Below are 13,823 nucleotides of genomic sequence, written 5' to 3'. Positions count from 1 at the left end.
AAAAAGAATACATACTATATTTATGACAGTGCCCATGAAATGTAGTAAATCTGTGTAACTCAGCCCTCTCTCCCCCGAGTACAGTACATATGTGCTGACACAGCAGACTATCTCCCATGGCTTCAGCATGAACCCCCCTCCCCTTCCACAGCTCCTATAGTAGTCAACTACATCACTGCCTTACCCTGTTGGCAGTCTCAGTACTTGGGAACCTTTAGCCTACATACCATACGATCTGTGAGAGAAGAGTTACTGTGTGAAAAGTAGAATTACCCGGCACCTGACAGACAGGTTGACATGAAGAAATGCGTACAGTAAGGGAGTGTAACAATAAAGATAGAAAAGAAGAAAGGCCTTGGTGGACTAATGACGGGTTTTCTCGGGGGGAGGGAGTGTTAGCCAAGGAGAGATGTAAGGGCTGGCAGGAATGTGGTGTATCTGATTAATCTGGTAGCAGAGAAAGGAAAGGAAATGTAAGGCCAGGAGTTTTTTTTCCTTAATTAAAGTTGCACTATTTTCTGCTGCAAATAGATATAAGACATGAATGATATGAAGAAAAAAGATAAAATATTGAAGGAGGGAGGGTGTAGGGTGGGAGAAGTAAAAGAAACCATGAATGGGCTGAGTGATGGGCCTGTCTATTACATAACGTCTATTCTAAGAACTGAAGTACCTATATGGAGCTACCTATTTTTAACAGCTTTCTATATGCAACCTGGAGTCAGCAGATATGAAAGGGCACACGAGCTGCAGAGCGCCATGTTGTCTGCATCATTATGAAGGGATAAACAGATAAACATGAAATCAGAGATGGGAATGTAAGATCCAAAAACAGTATGAGCGCTCCTTGGTGTCATCTTTTCATATTACTAAGACTATCAACAGACATGCATACAAGGTCAATTATATATGTGTGTTTTATTTTGAAGGGCCTCATACAGAAATGATAGGGCAGTGAATGAAGTGGATGCAGTATAGGCTCAGTTCATTTTGGGTTCAGTTGAGAGATTGTGATTAAGTCTTCAGCTCTGGGGGGAATTCGAATCCTCTTCAGAATGTGCTTCTCTCCCCCTTCAGGCTCGCAGTGGGGATTCCTCACTAAGACACAGACAAGGCCTCCCAGCATGCAACAGAGCCTGCTTGCTGACATTTGTTAATTCTGTCAGTGAGTCTGTCGCTCCTTTTTCCGGGGGTGGGATATGTACTTGAGGAACTGTGCCAGAGAGGAAAATACCACATGTATTATAACACGAGATAAGATAAGATAAGATAATTCTTTACACAATCACATGTCAATGTTTTGCATGGTTGTTATCAAGCTTTAAAGGTACTTAAGTATAAAAAGTTGTAATGCTTCAGAAGTGTTTTAGTAATATTCTATACATGGAGAGTCCAGAAGACTCAATATAGTTGCTGGTGAAGATCAGTAGGGCTGCCTGAATATAAAATTTGGGGGTGTGATCTTAAAAACAACAATAACAACAACAGTGTATTATTACTAAGGCCACTGTTGGATTGCTAATGAGGTCAACTCAATGACAGATGACATCAAAATGCAGAACCTGTAGGGGAGGGATTAGATTTTGTGATTGGGAGTGTTCTGGTATGATTCATGGTACACGTAATATCGCCCACCAGAGTTTCAGCAGCCTTTAGCAGTGGAGAACAAAAGAGGTGAAACGCAATCCAATGCAACACAATACAGGGAACCTAAAAACAATTAGCTTTAATTAATGTTCACTAATAGATATCTGCACACAGGTGCAGTTAAAAATCCTCCTTGATGTCATTTCTCACCACTAAGGAAGGAAGTCCTCTATCCCTCAGCACTGGAAGCATAAAAGTTTGCTGTGGCGCCTGGAGGCTGTTTTCTAATCAGACAATAGCCGTGCTCTGCATTTAGATAAATTTAATATACAGAAATATTTTACTAAATTTTACAGCATATAAATCAATCAAGTATGTATATGTCAAGCCAAGTCAATGTACCTTTTGGAGTTTTGAGTCCCCAGTGCTCAAATCTGAGTCCCCTGAGAAGCATCATTGTTTGACCCTAAACTATGCAGCGTATGAACCTGGACTGACTCTGTGGGACACTTTGGATGTGTATAGAACACATTTCATTTATGAACATTAGATTCTGAATGATCAGGTCGCTGCGTCCAAAGATTCAAATTATCAATGAAGTTACAGCGCTGTGTGTCATGTGTAATTGTGCACTGCACCTCCACTATTGGGCAGACACACTCATCTATGCTGATGATAAACTGAAAAATGCCTGCAACCCACTCCCTATTAATCACAATTTTAACAACTTGGACCCAGTGTTTGAGTTACTTTAGAGGCTAATGTTTGCAAGCAGCTTGCTAGCAGTAATGTCATCAATAGTTCAAGAAGGCTAACATTAGAATCTCACTTAACTTTCTGGGTGCATCGTGGGCAGATGTCTGTTACACTTTGACTTTGTCCCTGTCCTATTCTTGATGGTTCTTTCACATATTGAACATGTTGCACTGCTCTGCTTGCACTTACTGTTAAATCTGTGAGTGCAAAACTCACGATTGGCACCACTCAGAGCATCCTGGTAGGAACTGTTGCTGAAGAAGACATCACGTGAACAGGGATGCAGGTGAACTCACCTGTCTCCATACGGAATAAATTTGGGCTTTAAGATAAAAACATTGGAACAGTCTTTATCAATATACACATTTGAGGCCTCCTCTCTTCCATCCAAGTCCAAATGCAATCAATGCTCACGTCCAAGCCTTGTGTCAGACTTTAGTCTGAGTCCTGGATTCAAGTACGACAACACTTTGTTAAACTTAAAAATGTAAACATTCAAACTTCAAAATGTAATAGTAGGCTATACGACAGTCTTTCAACAGAACACCCAAATTATTCAATCCACAACAAACAAGCACCAGATTTTTGACTCAACCAATCTAGTATTGAAATGTTGTCCAATCATATGAATGTGATGTTACAAGACTCAGAGTAGAAATTACTGTTCTCCTCAATCTATGACTTTATTTATGTCCTTCACAAAGTCTGGATTTGCGGATTTTTTTCTGAATGTAGAAAGCATTTCTTCAAATGTCCATGTGATGTTCCTATTCAAAGTAAATCCTCTATTATGGCTGCAAACATTCAGTTACATGTGAACTACGTATGTGGTTGTACTTGTTAAGGGGATTAAAATACTGCAAAGTAAAAGTCTTCTCTTATGCTGTGTTTGCATTAGTCTGTCTAAAGTAGGTTTCCCTCCCCTCCTTGTGCACACTGTACATTATGTCCACAGTGAATGTCTGGTGTGTGTGTCTGCGTGGTGCATGAGTAAATGTGTATCTTAAGATGCTGGGCTGTGATTGTTAATATGATGTTGAAAGAGAAAATCTGTCCCCAGAGGTATGCAACCTCACAGATCAATCCTCTTAACTGATTAGAGCTTTACCAGAGGTTTCTCTCCATGCAGCCATCTGCAGGTCAGCTGCCTGCTGTTATGGAACAAACTGGACTCAACACTGATTAAGACATTTACAGCTGATACTAACTTTGGAGGAACATTTGTTACTGTTAGATTGTGTTGAGTGCAGTGATCAGAGACGTGAAACAGAGTCCTTGCATTAGGACATGTGGATGTATTTTGACAGGCAGCAATCTGATGTCACTTATCCAATCATTGGTCCAGAAGTTTGATATTTTCTCAAAATGCAGTGTTGACCCAGTATGGACCGCTTCAATCTTCGAACTATTTTCCTCTGTGTGTCTGCACTTATCTGCTCTGTCACAGTTAAGGAGACTGAAAGTGGGTCAGAACAAACATGTGAGGGGCCTCAAAAAGAGGCTACGCAGCAGGCTACACCATTGTCCCCTCTCTCCAGGTATGAAATGACTGTGTGTATGTGTGTGTGTGTGTGTGTGTGTGTGTGTGTGTGTGTGTGTGTGTGTGTGTGTGTGTGTGTGTGTGTGTGTGTGTCCCAAAGCACTGGGTGTTCTCATTCAACTGATGCTCTATTTGTGGAAGTATCCATGGCGACAATGATTTGCAGTCATGGGCTAGGGGCGGATGGACAAGTGGATGCATCTATTTGCCACACTTGGGTGAGATCTCTGCTCTGCTCTCCCTGCCAGGATGTTTACCTTATCAGACAAGAGCTGGGGGGGAGTGGGTTATGCAGGGATCAGAGCTATGATGGAAAAATGGGTAGGAAGTCTCAGAAAACCATAATGAGTGAAAGTAGAACTGAAGGGAAAGGGAAGACAAGATCGTTTGGGGAGTAATGGCAAGACCAAAGGGCTGACACAGAGCTCCAGTCAGGCCTCAAGGGTAATTTGGATTTGCAGTGAGACATGTCGCTGTGCATTCCCAACATGACCAAAGCTGCTGCGTTCTGCTTTCTGTGCTTTGCTTACAGTATAGGACATTACATAACTCTAACCCTGAGGCTGAGCAGGGCTGTTAGAGAAACATTTACAGTAAAGAGGACAGTACCTGCACACAAGAAACACCCTGTGGAAATCCACAGAGAAAAATCCCACAATTAGTCTTTAGTATGTGTTAAAAAACATGGCCAACTGAACCAGTAACTGTGCACTTATGGTGCTGAACAGGAGGGACTTATGTGAGAGATGGGGGACAGGGTGGGAAAACAGGTAATAAGCTGGCTGTTACCTAGAGACAGAAGATGGGAACGGGTAGATAATGTACACACAAATACACACACACGCACACGCACACGCACATGCACGCACACACACACACACACACACACACGCATGCTCAAAATCATAACCAGATTCTATCTCCCCCCCTCTGTTGGGGGCCTGTTTTCCAACAGTTTCCCTGCTTCAGCAGAAAGCGGTTCTCTCTCTGCAGCAGCCCAGTGCAGGCTGGTTTCATAAGCGCAGACTCCAGAGAAGATAAAGACAACAAAAGGCCAGATCATCAATCATTGACGGATCACAACAGACATCTAAATGAAAGAGTTTCAAACGGGGGTATACATTTTACACCACAGTGCTGTGTTACTGTGATGACGAAGGAACTCATCACTGCTTGTTTTTCTGCTTTTATTGCTTCAAAGTTGATCGTGGGAACGTAGAAATGTGATGCCAATGTAGCAAACAATCTAAGCTATCAAAATCAACTGCTGCTTGCTTTGTTTGGATGACACATCAAGATTCAATTTTTCAGATGTGATCAGATTTCTCTTAGTGTTGCTTTGATGTCAGAAAGTTTGTGCGACTATAACAAATTAAAAAACAGTTGGGTAACCAGTTCAGATGCAAAAGCAGAAAAGTTCCTAAGTTGTTTTGTTCCTAAAAGAGCAGTAAAGAGACGTCGGTTTCCAGGCTATCGGGAATCAGTTAGACTAAATGGTCGCTCAAGCACAGTCTGCAAATGCAAAGATGGTACTCTATGAACCTATTATCCTGCCCTAAATATGTTGTATTATCTAACCATGGAGATGGGGCAGGTGGGATAAGATGGAAAAGGGAGAAAGAAGAAGAGGGATCGTTTGCCTGGCTGGATGCTGGCAGGGCGGTTAGATAACTGAAGGTCAGAATGAGCTGTGAGTCGCACCAGGCTCTGAAATACCACAGACACAGGGAAACGGGGAGAGCTCAACGGCCCACACCTGACCTCAGCACCATATCCCCCCACCCTCAACTCTTTTCATGACACACTTTTCTTCTCCATTTTCTGATCTCCCTCCTTCTTCTCCCCATTTCAGTAACCTATATCCCATGGTTGGAGCATATCCTCTGCTCTCTTTCAGAACACTTTAACCTCAAAAACCTGTTGATGGTTCACATGCAATGAAAGTATCTAAACCTGCTACCTGTTTACTGAGTTTACTGATGAACAAGCCATCGGTAACATTTGGCAGCAGTGGCTAGAAAAAACTTCAACAAGCAAAAACTTTAGGGTGAACCACACATGATGAACAGCCACCTGCCACTGCTGGATGGGCTGAGAAGACTATCACGAAACAGTTAGACAATATTAATTGATACTACAAAAATACTACAAAATAGCACATTATGATAACATACATTACTGTACCAAACAATACAATACATTTAATTGTATTTGATATGATATTATGCGATACGATACGATAACATGAGTCTGGTTCATCTAACATGAGTCTGGTTCTCCTCAAGGTTTCTGCCTGTTTAAAGGAAGTTTTTCATTGCAGCTGTAACTAGCTAAATACTGCAAAGGGCTCCACTCATGTTGGATGAGACAACATGACAGAATATGAAACAATATGATGAAAATTTGTAGTCTCTATTTTAACCCCCAAATGTATAATTTACTCCAACGCTGCGAACATCCAGTCGCATCCACAGTAGTATCAAAAAACAGTGTATAAAGAGAACATCCCATAATATTTGATTATAGGTGAAGGTTTTATGAGCATACCGCATCAAGTGAGGACATTGAGATATGCTGTATGGGTGACACCATTGTTTTAATGCGTATAAAATATGTAATATATATAATATGTAATGAATATATATGTAATGTATGTGTATAAATCTTATGTGCTTTGGCAACAACATGTCTTTGTTCATGCCAATAAAGCGAATTGAATTGAATTGAATTGAATCAAAACAAGTCAACTATAAAAGCACATACTAGCTACAACCACAAAACAACATGTATTGCACATCGCTACTTTATGCCTTGCATCACAACAAACGTTATTTCAAGATGCTTTTACAAACAGAGCAGGTCTAGACCGTACTCTATGTAAAATTATTAAAAAAGACCCAACATCAAGACAGGAAAGATCCAGTCCTCCCTTAAGACAGGACTCTGTCTATCTCATCTTAATCCACCATGAGCAGAGCACCTCGCAGTATTTAGCTAGTTACAGCGGCAAGGAAAAACGGCCTTTTAACAGGCAGAAACCTTGAGCAGAACCAGATTGATTTTAGACAGACATCTGCCTCAACCGAGTTGGGGTGGGGGTTTGGGGGCTGGAGAGAGAGAGAGAGAGAGAGAGAGAGAGAGAGAGAGAGAGAGAGAGAGAGAGAGAGAGAGAGAGAGAGAGGGACGCACCATCCCATGGGGTTTGATTTTGGGTGGAGGTTTTGTGAGCGCGCCGCATCGGGTGAGGACATTGAGATATGCTGTATAGGTGACACCATCGTTCATTAATGCATATAAAATATGTAATATATGGTTGATATGTATGTGATGAATATAATATGTAATGGATATGGTGTGTGATTAATGTATATATGGTGAGTGTAGTGTGTTGTGAATATATATAATGTACTGTATGAATTTATGTGCTTTGGCAATAATATCTCATTGTTCATGCCAATAAAGCAAATTTGAATTGAATTGAATTGAGAGAGAGAGAGAGAGAGAGAGAGAGAGAGAGAGAGAGAGAGAGAGAGAGAGAGAGAGAGAGAGAGAGAGAGAGAGAGAGAGAGAGAGAGAGAGAGAGAGAGAGAGAGAGAGAGAGATGATAGTGATGAGGCTGATAGCAGTATTAGTAGTCATATCTGTTGCTGCTGGAGTCCAGCGCGTCTGTAGCAGCTGGAGTCTGGAACATTCACAGCAGCAGGACGTCTACGGCAGCAACTTAGAGGAACTTACGAGACAAGGGAGCTCAGGGACTCCAGAAAGGTCTATGGTTAGTAACTTTAATGGGACAGGTAGAGTTAAAGTAAGTGATGGGGTGCTGAGATCGGAACCCAGTGTGTCAGTGTGCCAGTTGCCCCAACAGTCTAAGCCTTTAGCAGCATAACTAAGAGATGGTCTGAGCCTGAGCCAGCTCTAACTATAAGCTCTATCAAAAAGGAAAGTCTTCTAGCATAGAAGCTCACAGTGTGTGGATGTGAGATAGATCAGACAACACTCTCTGTGGTCTGTCAGTCAACAGAAGAAGTGTACAAATTTCAGTTTACATTATATGAAGGTCTGTGTGTCTTTGCAGACTTGTCTAACTGGTTCCAGATAATTACACTACAATGCTTTAGGGCTGATCCACACACTGTTCAACCAAATAAAACTTCATTGTGATGCACTGAATACATTTTCTAAAGATGAAAATAGGCCTAGAATGTAAGAACATGTAATTGACATGTTACAAATACAGAAAAGTTTCAGTGCTGTAATGTTGTGGTATGGCACTGACTTAAGAAAGATAAGCCTTGGGTTTGAATATTTTTTCAAGCGTTGAATCCCCTAGTTACAATCCACAAGTGTTACAAGCTTATACGGACAATATACTGCATAGTGTGAAACTGGATGACCTGTAAGAAAAAGGGGAAACTTGTGTGTTAAAGGTTTAATCCGACCTGAAATGCTGGAGATTTTCCAGGTCAATAGTAACATACTGATATAACTACAAGGCTGACTGCAAAGGGAAAGCAGACACTTTGCAATCGCACCCTCTCTCACAGCCCGTAACCCACGTATTGCACACCAATGTGAAGCTGACCCAGTTGGGGCTCTTTCATACCCTGCTGTCCCGTGACGGCCCCCATGTTGAGCTGCTTACACAAGATGCAGACATGACACCTGGGTCAGTAAGTGTGTCACATCTTTTTTTGCTGTTTTCAATAACACATACAAGTTAAATTCCTGGATAACACTGGCACCAAAAAAAGAAAAAATTAAAGCTTTTACATCATATGTCAGGAATGAAAGTAACTTTCCTGCAAAGAAATGACTCATAATGTTCAAGGTTATTGTCGATACTGTTGCATGAAGGTGCAAGAAGAATTTGACCGTATTTACTGTAAGTTTAACTACATTACATAAAGACAAGTCCAGTAAATCCTTACATTGGTGTCAGCCTGCCTCCAGCAGGTCACAAGATAAGTCTGAGAGGATATGAAATATGTTAAGACTAAAGAGAGGACAAAAAAACAAGTTTTGTTGCTCAAATTTGAATTCTTGTTTCTCTCATTTTTTAAAACTTTTCTCTGATCTGTATTGTTTAGTACAATAATACACAATGTTCCCTCTCAGTTAAAAGTGTTAAAACTCAACCATGGAACAACTTAGTGACGTGAAACATGAAAACCAGGTTTGGTTTTGAGGGAGGCTAAGGCCAATAATGACAAGAGTCAGGGTTATTCTTTAACTTTAGAGGCACAAGATGATCCAATTCTTTAATTTAAAAATACACTGCAGCTTTTAAATAAGTGTGCTAGGGTAAAATGTTCATACATTGCAGATAAAGAATGTGGAGGTACAAATATAACGTGATACCTTAAGTACAGAAGCTTTGGGTGTAATGAACTATAATTGAAGAGGGCTGGGTCTTATTAGGACATTGAATAATGGGCATGAGGCATCAGAACTGAGGGCAGTGAATCAGCAGATTCCACAGAGAGGGACTTTCAGTCAAGCAAACAACTACACCCTGTACCTGTAATAACTGTACGTTCTTTCTTTAAGTACAGCTTACAATGTGATAAACTGAAACAGTGTTTTGTGCATTCATTGTAATGGGGTGGTAAAACAAAAGGTAACACTGTGGTAGAGAAAAAAGAGACAGATACAGTAGGTAGACAGAAGCACAGGTCCTGATGGAGCATTTAGAAGCCAAGCTATTTAACGTGTTTAATGAGGTTGAAGAGCAGCCCTGGCCCCTGAGTGGTACCAGAGAGGGTCACCTTACTTACTTTTTTATGTGTCTGTTTTTGGAAAAGCTCAAGTGTAATCTGTGTGCAGAGCAGCTCACAGCTGAAGGTAACTCGTTGTTTACAGATTAAGTCCGAGAGTTTCAGCAGAACACGCTGACCCAAATCGTTAGAGGTCATGAAAAAAAAGAGAAAAAAAACATCACATTGTTTCAGTGTTTGTTTGAATGTGCCTGTGAATAATGCACACCTGCTTGTGCGTAAGGGAAAATGTTGGTGCTAAGACCTTCGCTGCAGTCTCCGGGCCAGTGTCATGTTTGAGTGTTCGAGGATCCTGTGGTGAGAGTGGAGTATTGTGTTTCTATTTTATTTATTAGCCTCTTATGTAAGCAGCAGCAGGGGGATGGGACACACTGGGACAAGGTTAAAGGGCACCAAGCGAAGAAATACAGTCAGGGTACACTGAGTTATTGAGGCAATTTAGCAAAGGAACAGAATTAAATTAAAGGAAAAATAAGAAAGACGTTAGAGGCAGAGGAAATACTTTGCAATAATGCATTTTTAAAAATTCACAGGAACAATCTCAACTTAAATCTGACCTATCAGGTGATATTTTCACTTGTTTTCTTCATGTACAATGGAAATTCAAACATGAAACTCAACAAATGTACTGTAGATTTTGTATTTAAAGCAGCAGGATTGCGATACCAAATGCAATCATACAATAACTTTATTATTTTATCATTATACAAAGTCTTTGCAGTTCCTCCCAGAGGATAGTCTGCACCAACTAAAACTGTCATTCAACACATTTTTTAAGCATCTTTTACAAGTTGAAAACAGAAAGTGTTAAATGGACTGTGTTCATGTACCGCTTTCTCTCATCTACTGACCACTCAAAGCACTTATACATACACATTCACAGTATATTCATGTACTGATGGCAGAGGCTGCTATGTAAAGTGCCATCAGTATTAACTAATCCCGCTCGCACACCAATGGAACAGCCAGTGGGGACAGTTGGGGGTTAAGTGTCTTGCCTAAGGGCAGTTGGACCTGGGATCAAACCCCTGACCTTCTGATAGAGAAATGACCAACTCAATCACTAAGCCACAGCCGCCCCATCAAAACATTGTACTGAATCAAAGTATATTACAAAAATAAGATAAAAATAAGGAGAATTGAGATGTTTCTTACACTAAAATGAGATAAATGTCATTGAATGCCTCAAAGTGTTGTGCATGGCTCTTTTTTAATGCAATGCTGCTCCGGCATTATAATAATAAATATATTTTGCTGATATTTGCTGATATCTTATATGAAGCTGAAGCATTAGCATGCAGAAAATGAAACACAGTATAACCTGTGTATAAGGTATACATGTGCTGTAACTGGATACAAGAGCACACACACTCAGGTCACCCAGGTCATTGGCATAGACAAACAGAGAGGAGTCTGACTCGGGAAATGACATCTTTGTTTCCCTCCTAAAGCACCTGGCCTTATGCTTACCCAAACCCCCAACTACCCTCAGGCTTAATTGGCACCACAGCAGCCAAGCTGACCCCCCGAAAGACACCACACTCTGTGTTTCAGTGTGTGTGCCTGCAGGCCTTTAAAGGAATAAAACACAGACTGTCCCTGCCTTGCTTTGCTGCTGTCTGGGATTTGGGTACAGAAAATGTGATGTAACAGACTCCAGGCTGAGGCTGCATGGAGGGAAGACAGGGTAAATCTGCAAGACATAACTGAAGTGATACAAAGAGAAAGACAAGATGAAGAGGGAGGAGGAGGAGAGGAAAGAGGGTGAAATGCTGCAGCCCTCCCCTCTGTCTCATCCCTCTTAAGTCAGTGCTGACTGTGTGTAGCAGTGTTCCCCCCTCCTCCCCCTTCCTCACCGTGTGGAATGGGGTTTACATAACCCACTGCAGTCTGAGATAACGCAGCACACCACTACCGACTGCACCTTCACTCCCAAGGCAACCAAGACACACAGCATTTGCATGAAGCTGCATTAAAAATTCATAGTGTGTGGACTATATATAGGGTAGCATGCACAATAGTGAGGAGCATCTACTCACTGCTGCATGTGTAAACCAGCATGCACAACATGTGCACACACATGCCGCCTCTCTCAACGGTGATGAATCAATGATTGAAAAGCTAATTCTGCTGGGTACAACTCGCCCTCAGCAGTGGAGTGGTTTAGTTACACAACAATCTCATTTAAATCAAGCAGACTTATGAATTTTTTAAGCAAACTGATTCCGAATACTCAGATAACACTGAAGTCTCTTTTCACAACACCTGACAGAATCTCCCCCGTGTATGACAGTGCGTCCTGCACAAGGTACCCAAGGAATCTTGGAGACTTCTCACTGTACTGTTAGTCTTTGTCTAAAGCCACGTCAGAGCAGTGTGAGTGAGTGAGTGTGTGGTTAAAGGAGAGAGAAAAAAGAGAGAGAATGCAGCCAATTTATGTAACTCTTACTTAATCGCTTTGCTGGTGTTTTACCGGGTTGTATCCTGGGTGGCTGAAGCCAGTTCAGTCTGGACAGGACTGGGGTAGAGGTGGAATTGGAGGGTTGTTATCCATCTCTGGGAACCCAGTTTAATGCTTTTGTATTGTTTGTTTGTGTGTTGTGTGTGTGACAGTTTGCGTCATTGTGGCTGTTGAACTTGAATCAGTAACCGGGGCTGTTGTTCTCTACATTCCCCTGTGACTCTGAGGCTCAGTTGGGATCAAGTCACAATACCTCACCCAACCATGCTGGCTTTCAAACAACTGGAGCAGTGACGCACCAAACCACACTGAAATGTAATTTGAGAGTCCTCCAAATTCTATTTTTAGATTTTTCATAAACACATCACATTGTTTTCCATTATGGCCCTAAGTGATACAGGGTTGACACTATAAATAGTTTACAATGGTAATATTTACTTCTACATATAAATGCTCTGTTAATTCCTACTTAATAGTTAATAACTTCTAATACTGATGTTTAACAAGCTGAAGAGTTGTTCTCCAACACTAATATAATCAAATAATCCTTTTTAGCCTCAGTGGCTGTATGGTTGGCTGTGTTGGTCGGTATGGTTGGCTGTGTTGGTCGGTATGGTTGGCTGTGTTGGTCGGTATGGTTGGCTGTGTTGGTCGGTCATGTAGGCTGTACAGTCTGATGTTAGCCAAAAAGTTTCGCTCAAAATAAAACATGACTGTCTCTAAAAAGTCTTGACCTTTTTGAACATACATATTTTTAGTCTGCCAAACACCAATAACTAATAATGAGCCTTTTCTCACACACAAATATGGTCATTAAAATAAAATGATCTCTGCTTAACATCAGGTTGTTAGCATGCCAACATTAGCATAAAAGATAAGTAGCACCACTTTTCCACAGAGCCCCATAGAGCTGTTTCATTGACTGTAGACTCAGGAACATGTCTGAACTTCTTTGGCTAGCATGCCCCGACTGATAGACTACTATCATTGAAGTATCATACAGTACTTCCTTATATTCATGATGTAAATATTTGAACTTTAAAAAGAAACACCAGAGTTGTGATACATAAATCTTTGCAGCTTAATCTGAGAACTGAAAAAGATGTTTCATCTAAAGTCACGATCAAAAGCAAAGAAAAGAAAGTCCCACCTCTGAAAAGGTAAATAGCCAATCATTGGCTAGTGAAGTATCTGATATGTAACCACATAAGATAAAGTCTATGTTGTTAGTCTATGATGTTATAAATAACTCCAGAAGGTTTCAGGAATTTGTAAGAGAAGAGCCCTTTGCTAATAAATGTGATTGATTGTGACAGTTGACATCTTTGACGTTGGTCACTTGACCGTGGTCACATCAAGGTCTTCAGAGCTGGGGTCCAATAACAATGTAAAACTGGTGTTGAGAAGTCCTATGTGTGTGTTGTAGGGACATCTTCACCCTATACAAGATGGAGCGTGGAGAAATTCAGGAGGAGACTTCATCTGGCCAAGTCGTCGCAGTCACGATGCTTGTTTGATACTGGTGTTGTTTGTTGTTATAAACTTATTACTATACAAGCAAGCCAGGGTCACGAAGTTCCTTCTACATCTGCACATCACGGGCTGTTAAGATACGACACTAGTATTTTGGTGTGGCACCTGGGATGGCCAAGCCAATTTTAAGAACAATTTCTATTTCTAACATTCGGCATTTTATAACCAACAT

The sequence above is a fragment of the Notolabrus celidotus genome, chromosome 3, assembly GCF_009762535.1.
Source record: "Notolabrus celidotus isolate fNotCel1 chromosome 3, fNotCel1.pri, whole genome shotgun sequence".
Classification (NCBI taxonomy): Eukaryota; Metazoa; Chordata; class Actinopteri; order Labriformes; family Labridae; genus Notolabrus; species Notolabrus celidotus.
Note: the sequence above shows the minus strand (reverse complement) of the source record.